This window comes from Chenopodium quinoa, unplaced genomic scaffold (assembly GCF_001683475.1).
Source record: "Chenopodium quinoa cultivar QQ74 unplaced genomic scaffold, ASM168347v1, whole genome shotgun sequence".
Lineage (NCBI taxonomy): Eukaryota > Viridiplantae > Streptophyta > Magnoliopsida > Caryophyllales > Amaranthaceae > Chenopodium > Chenopodium quinoa.
In genome coordinates, this window is record NW_018743955.1 from 6,081,929 (window position 1) to 6,090,783 (window position 8,855).

The 8,855-nt window shown below is 30.2% G+C and overlaps 1 pseudogene; it reads right to left on the reverse strand.

The window, feature by feature from the left end:
* Positions 1–2,880: 2,880 nt before the first annotated feature.
* On the reverse strand, positions 2,881–5,419 carry LOC110689491 (annotated as a pseudogene).
* Between the last annotated feature and the right edge of the window lie 3,436 nt (positions 5,420–8,855).

Sequence of the window (8,855 nt, forward strand, 5' to 3'; positions counted from 1 at the left end):
CCATCTATACATTTTGCTATGAGTTATTATCACGGGTAAAATTATGTACACAATGCTAGTTATCAAAATGTATACTTCGTATTACAATCAAATAAAATTAGTCAAATTAATAAGATATTACTAATTTTCTTCACGGACGAATTATCTATATATATTTATACATATTTCATACTATTATTGTTGTTGAACAAATTTTTATGGGAGTTATTTTTATCTAATGTATTTTAACATAAATGTCAAGAAACTAAGAAAGTGGAAGTAATCTGGAAAAAAAATACAAATTTTGATGGAAGTCTTTTTATCTAATCTATTTGAATATAAATGTGTAGAAAGAGGAAAAATCTTTGGGGTGGAAAAAAAAATAAAGCATTGATATTGTAGTTTTTTTTTTTTTTTAGAAAAACAAAGACTTAGAAAATACCAAAAAAAAAAGGTAAGGGAGAATCAAACCGCTGACCCCATGGCACTCATAGGAAGCTTTAATGACTTGCTTTGTACCGCTGAGGCAGGTTCTGTTTTCATCCAAATCATGCATTGTTTAATACTTAATTAATATTCAAATGAAGAGTATTTAGCAGGAAGGTTTTTTTATAAACAGTTTTTTTTTTCGGGGGTAGCACGTGCCCCCCCCGGGTCACAATGTGGATCCGCCAGTGAGTTTAGCAATTTAATCAAGCTAATTTTTCTTGAGTTATTAGGACAAAAACAGAAGGTTTGAAATAATATATGGTTTCATGATGAAATGATTTAGAATGGTAGTGTAGAAGGGGTGGGGGTCGAATCATCGCAAATGTAAGCGGAAGGGGAAGGGGGTTGCCAGAGGTCGATTTGGGAGGGGAAGAGGCTGGTAAGGTCGGAAAGAGGAGGGGAAGAGGGTGGGGTGGTCGCTGGTCTTCATAAAGGGGCGGGGCTGGTCTGAAGGAGGAGGGGAATAGATGGTTGTTGTCTTCATAATGAGGTTTTAAATGCAATGTATGGTTCGTGCAGGCGGATGCACGATCCACATGGTGCATCTCTTTAAAAAAAACGGAAAGAACATTGCATAGAAATATAAAGAACATTTAGTTTAAGTGAAAAGAACATATTATAGAATTGTAAAGAACATTGTATAGAAATGTAAAGAACATTTCGTTAAAGTGCAAAGAACATGTTATAAAATTGTAAAGAACATAACGTGTAGTTAAATAATGTTCTTTATCTTCATGTTCTTTGATTGTCAGAATAATGTACTTTTATTTGTGACATATGTTAATTGTTTATTTTTAAAATGTTCTTTGAATTTTGTATTTAGATTAGGGTGGTTGAATAAATATAATGTTCATTACATTATATTATCATTAAAGGTGATAAAAAATTCGGGTCGGGCTGGGCCATAACATAATATCTCGTGTCCAAAAAACCCGGAAAATGTAGTCGGCTTTTCGGCTTTTTTTCGGGCCGAGATTGGATTTTTTTAACTAAAAATGCATTTTTAGGCTTGTCTAAACCCGCCCTATTTTCGGGTTGGATCAGGTTGGGCCGGATCGGGTTGGGCCGAAGTTGATCACCTCTAACTATCATGTTTTTAATTAATATTACGGTTGTTCTTTAGATATATATAAAGAACGTGAAGTTGGATGTTTTTTTTACCAAATAGGTATATGTTCTTTATAAAACAACTATATGTTCATTACAATACAACTATATGTGATGTTCTTTATGAAAAAGCTATATGTTTTTTACAAAACAATTGTATGTTCTTTACTGAACAACGGAATGTTCATTCCGCTTTTTAAAGAGAAAACGGATGCACGGAGCATCGTGCATCCGCCTCCATAGAAAAAAATTCATTTTAAATGTATCCAACCCGTTGCATGCATCAAGATCAAATGTGAAATGATTTTATAAGCTTATTATTTTCATAAGAGCAACTCCAATGGTTATATCTAGCCAATCTAGGTACTTGCATGCAATTTTCAAAAGTCTCTAGCTACTAGCTTGACCATTGGAGCTAAAAAAATAAAATTTGCTTGAGCAAACAGATTCCAAAAATTTTAGAGAGTAATATATTAAAAAATTATATTTCTAAAGCTAATTGACAAAGTCAATCTTATTAAATTAATAAACTAGTAGCTAACCATTGGGGTACAAAATAGCCACAAAGAGAATTAGCTAAAAATTGTGGCATGACAAGCTAATTTAACTATTAGTTTAACGTTATTGGACATGCTCTAACTGGCTATATTTACAAAGTAGTTTATTACCAAGTTTGATAAACAATCTAATATATATATATATATAAAGGGGAGTTTTTTCCCCAAGTTTTTAGAGAGCCACGTAGGATCTAATTTTCTCAGCGTGCCATGTAGGATTATAAATCTTAGTAGTAGCCAATTAAATAAGAGATTATTAATTTCTTTTAGAATTAAATAATTTAAATGCCATATAAGCAAAATTGGTGAATGAGATTTTTAAGTTTAAATTAATTAAATATTAAATATTATCTTTTAATATTAGGAATTTTATCTAAATATATAACAAATTTTAGGCTCATAAATACAAAAAAAAAATTATTTTAAAAAAAATCAAACAAACCGTGCATCGCACGGGCTTCATCTAGTTAAACATACATAAATCAACCAAGTCGTCACCAAGAGCACTTATAATTCAATAACGAATTAGCATATCAAATGGATTACACAAGTATGTAATTTGATTGCATAAGAAATTTAATTTACATTTGAATAGCCCTGTCTAATTACAAAACTACCTTTCAAGTGCCCTAATTGAAAACAAGTGTACACATTTTAAACTTTCACTTCCTTTGTTTCACAAATTCTTTCAACAGTAAGAGGGTACGTATGCGTGTTGTATATATTGTATTGATAAGGGCAATGAATGTCAAGAGTTAAGTAATTGGCGAATATTAATAGGTGAAATATAACTAATATTCCCATCAATCAAACGTTTGGCAATAATCATATTAGTGGCTTCAGTTGGATGAAATGGATCCCAAAATGCATACTTTGATCTATCACAGCAAACACTAGCACTTGGACTACAGAGAAGTAAACTTCCAGATTTATCCCAAGGATTATTCGAGCAACATGGTGAATTTACATTCTCAAAACCTGTCACATTTTCATTTCGTAACAAACATTAGCAATATTTGACATGTACAAATTAAAGATAAAATTGTCCAACTTTGGTTTTCAATTTACAAGATAATCTAAAAACGTACCATAAGATTGGTAATGATAGATGACCTCATTAAAAGTGCCGTAAGTGTCTCCATAAACGAAATTAGATCCCTTAAGATTGTTGTTTAGCTCTGTAAGAAGGCTCTTTAATTTGACATTATATGATTGAGCTAGTTGATTAGGGTTCGCAGCACATTGATTTCCTAAACATAGATTTAGTTTTCTCTCGTAAGGTATGCAGCCAATTACTCCAACATTTGTCACTAATATTTTTTTAGCACCCATATTATAAAGTCTCTGTTCAATATCACATGAAACCAACATTAGCTTATACAAAAACATTGTACATGGTCACAGTATTAAAGTGTAGTTTAAACTAGTAACGTGCGAGTTATTTAGTTATATAACATATGAAATGACAAGAATATTTACTAAATATGAGGGTGTTTTTTGTTAAGTTGTCATTATGAAGTTCTAAATAATAATAGGTAAAGTTATTGCAGAATGTCTTACTGTAAGTTGTAGTCTAAATTTAAATAATCCTCTGTTGCCACTTCTCCAATTTGAGTGATGATATCTTGCTTCGTATTTGCAAAATTATCTAGTTATTGCGCATCAAAATTTATCCTCCCAATCTAGCATACGTGACATGGTTACAGATTAGTACATATACCCTTCTTATTTTAAAATTATAAAATTGAAACGCTCATTATGTTACAATGTATGAAAAATTTTGTTGCCTTTTTTAAAGTAATTATCGGGTAAAAAAGAAAAAAACGAGGGGTGGTCTTACAAAAACGGAGCCAGTCTCGTTGAGAATGCCTGCACCTCCAGAAGCATAATTGACCCCTTTCAAAATCACACTTCCTTTTGTTGTTGGTGCCAAGTATGGTGGGCTTTGTCCAAATTTACCAAGTGTTTGGGCTAAATCTAGCACAAAGTAAAATATAAAAAATTATGTCAAAAATAAACGACACTAGTAAATAAATGTACAAGATTTCATATTATAATAAATATAAATAGTTAAATGTTTTATCATGTTTTACCATATCTTTACTAAGCCAGTACATGTAATGTACTTATATTTTTACATGTCAATGAGTCAATGACTACTGCTATACGAGTACTTCATACGTCAAGATTGAGCGCGGTTTAGCCTATTCATATTTTCAATAAACTCGGGATAACAAAGGATCAAAATATCAAATGCATGGTACAAAAGATGGTTTTAAATACAGTAAAATTTGTCTAAAAGGTACTTAATTGTTCATTTTTTTTATGAAGAAGGACCTTATATAGTTATATATTCAAAGTAGTGAAAAAGGTTCTTATAAGTTACTTTTGTTGTGAGGAGGGAGCTTGACATTAGAATATGACCGCTGACTTCACTTTTCCGGCATTGACTATCATGTGACGACATGCATGTGATGTTTTTAAAAAATGTCTTTTCCTTCTTTTTTTTTCCATGATTTTGAGGAAAGAGAAGGAAATTTGAGAGAAAATTTGGGGATAGAAATAGAGAGAATGTGAAAACGTGGGCAAAAATATAAACGACAGGACCTTTTAACAACATCACGCGCCACGTGCATGATGGTCAACACTGAAAAAGAATAAGGAAAATTTAACAATGAAAAAGAAAGGTACTTATATGTGTGACATTATAAAAGCTATAAGAGATTAATTTTTTTAATGAAATTTTTAATATAATGGTCAATATAAATAATGAAGATCGTGTTAAAATTAGGTCACTATTCAACATAATGACGTACTTTAAGTTCATAATAACATTAAAGGTTATTTAAGCTTTAAAAAAGGTTACTATGTTAAAAATAAGGTTACTATAATATAATTAGGGGTCACTGTATTGAATATAAGCCAATTACTTGTGTATTATTGTGGACAACGTCCACGCAAGATTTTTTGCTTACAATTGAAGGAACACTATATAAGATGAACTGGGGAAATTGTACAATGTAAAACTTACCTAGAATGTCAACAATGGTTCGTCCATTGGTAAATCTTCCGGTCGGCCCTCCATAATCGATACCATAAGGCACATTATTCGCCTTAGCAAGGGACACAATATAGTCGTTGTTTCCTACATCCACGTTTGAATCTCCAAATACAAAATTTGCTATTTCTTCTTCTGCTCCATAACTTCTGGAATTGCTAAGCACACTTAAGGAAATAATAAGCATTAAGAAAGTGAGTGTTCTTTGTTTATTTTGATAAGTACCCATTTTTTAAACCTTAAAGAATGAGCTAAATTGAAATGAATTGCTTGGAAGAAGTAAATTAAAGTTTTATGTAAGAAGAATATTTAAGTTTTGGACTTGAATAATAAAAATAAGAACAATTTTAGCCAATTATATAAAGGAAAAATAGGAAGAGATAAAAGCATTAAATAACCAATCCTAAGCTGCCATTGAGTCAATAACAGATTATTCTGATTAGCTAAAATATCCTATAATTAATACTTGTATATTTATATCATATATTAGTGTGTATATTGTTGTTATCTAAGTTGTAAAACTGTAATGTCCCATCTTTGTCTTACTAGGTACATTTCTCCCATCTTTGTGGGAAATTTGGACATCTATAAATAGGATCAGAGAACCTTAGAGTTGTTTGGCAATTCAATGGACAACAAGCTTGTGATAATATCTCTGAGGGAGAAAAATAACTACGAATTATAAAGTGAAAAAAAAAGTGAGTGATCTATCTACAAATAACTGTCAATGTTATAGTAGTATAAAACTTCGGTTCACTTTTAGCTGCAAACTTGGGGTATTATAGTATAATATTCTAAAGTTGCAACTAAAAGCTAACGGAGATAGTACAAGTATATCCATTTTAAGTAAAGTTTTCTTGGGTTATGTAAATATTTCGATAAATAGAAATAGTTGTATGGAAAGTACTTCTTATATACGATGGAAATATGTAATAAAATAATTATTTTAATGCAGGAAAAATTGAAATTAAACTTAATTATTAACCATTCAAGAAAATGCTTAAAATGACAAACGTAATCCTCTTTCAAGGAGTTAATACAACTTGAAGTTACTAATGTTTACCAAAAGTTTCACTGAAAGTACTCTTGTTTCAAAGGTTTCATTTAAAGTACTTAACTTGCTACAGCAGGTAAACTTGTTTTTTTAAAACATGAGTACCTTCTGTGAAACTTTTGGTAAACATTAGTACCTTCAAGTTTTAGTAACTTCTCTTTAATTTCAAGAAAGAAAAGTGTATTATTCTTTTTTTTTTTTAATTTTAAACAGTATTAGTGTTTGTTATGATTTTTACTTTAATTCCATCTTAATTACACAATGCAAAGAGGGAAAATTAAATACAATATCCTAACATGTCTCACAGTATTATTTATGGAATAGTACGCAAGGGACAATACTGTTAGTGAAAACAAGTCTTGGGATCGATATGAGCTACAACAATATTCAAAGTGCAATATCGATCATCGTTTCTAACAATCAGAGAAAGATGGTTGATCTTGTGATCATGACCATTTTTTTTAAATGAGTATAAAGAGAGCGATTAGGACAGTGATGTAGAAGAGATTTGATCATGGATTGATTCAAAAGTTAGTAATAGTAGCGTATTGTCAGTTAACCTTGTTAGTGAGTAAATTAGTTGCTAAGATCATCGAGATAGCTTAGTGACATCATGTTCCTAAGATAGGCTTAGGCTATTCTAGTTATTTGGTTTGCCATTTATATATTCAGCTTGTATTGGATATATTTCATGAGAGTATTGAAATAGTAAAAAAATTGTTCCTTCTCAACTCTATCTTATTAGTTCACCAATTATTGGATATTATCCAAAATATTAACCAATTGATGTAGTTGACATCCACAAATACATGCATGTATATAGATTACTAGGAAAGCTTCACTAAATTTTTATTTTAAAAAAATCTAAAACTTCATGGGAAGACGTAGATCGATCTTCACTGGCAGTAACTTGTGTTAAATCAAACGAATACGAATACTTATTTAAAAACGAAATACTTATTAACAATATCTAATTTACAATAATAATTTTAAAACTAAAAATTTATAAAGCTTCATGCTAAATAATTCATCTAACTGATTTTATAATATGTTTAATATAACTTTAACAAAAATGATCTTATGCAAAGCGATATTGAAGAACGTAAAACATGCTAGGTTATCTATACTTCTATATCTATCTATAATTATACTCTATACTTTATTAGTACTACCTCCGTTTCAGGTTATGTGCAACGATTTGACATAAAACATAGAGGGAAAATGTCTAATCGTTGCACATAACCTGTAGCGGAGGTAATATTTAAAAACATAAACCATCATCTCCATCATGTCACATGTAAACTTTATTTTTAACCAATGCCACATCCCACGATTAATTAATTCATTTCTTATTTAAAAAAAAAAAAACTTTAACTCAAAACATGTATGAATATTATTAGATTTATTTTTTCCTAACTTAATATCTTCTACAATTACATTGAATTTCCACCCCTTCTTCTTCTTTATAATGTCTATTCATTCTCCATGTAAAAATATCATATAATGATAGTTATATTTTACACCTGTAAACTCCTTGTGCATTGTACGGGACATAAGACTAGTTTCTACTCCATATTTAAGTGTTTTCGTGAAAGTTGTTAATTATGCTTTTGTTAATAAACATAGCACTTAACAATTGATGCAAGTACTCCCAAAAATTTAATGTGCAATTTGATGTAATTTACAATTGTCAATAAACGGTGAAAGGCTACACATACAATTGTTCTATGTGGTCCCTACATACAACTCTCATCACTACAAAAATAAAAGTTTTTTAGCAACTAAGTTTGGCAACAGATTTTTAAAATGTTGCTAAATAGCAACAAATCTAAATTTTTTCATTGCCTAATTAAAAGCGACATTTTATGCTTTAGTTTTTTTAATAAAAAATGGCTACATATTTTTGATTTGTTGCTTTTTAAAACAAATTGTCTACTAGTTGTTACTAGATGACATCATATTTTTCTCTTGTTGCCAAATAGTAACAAACTATGACAACAAATATTTTATTTGTATTGATTTAGAAACAAACAAATACAATGAATTTTTGAATTGTTTCCATTAGAAACAAGTCTTCTAAATTATTGTTGCTAATTGATAACGCATTATTTTGTTTGTTGCCATTGGAAACGAGTTGTGTTACATATTGTTGTTAATTTATATGTAAGCCATTTTTTGCTGTAATGTATAAAATTATTTGTTGTTATAATGACATCAAATAGAGACGGGTTTCAATTTCGTCTCTAATTTAGAGACGGATTTTTTTATTTTGTCCCTAATTTGGAGACAAATTTTTCAATTTCGTCTCTAATATTTTGTTCACTTATTATTAATTATATGCATAGAAGTAAACAAATAGTACTTGGTATAGTTGGTAAGAGATTCACCATCTGACTTTGAGGTTGCAAGTTCGACTCCTACCAAATGCGATTCTTGAGACTGGGGATTCAAAGAGCCTTACATGCAAAGTCGAGCTGAGTTGACCTAAACTGAGTGAGATTTCAGATTGGTAAAGGCCGAGATCGGGTTGAACCGAATTGCTAATAGGGATTGGGTTTTTGTCTCGTAGTGTTGATAGCAACCAATATTAATGAATTGTTGCTATTTTTAG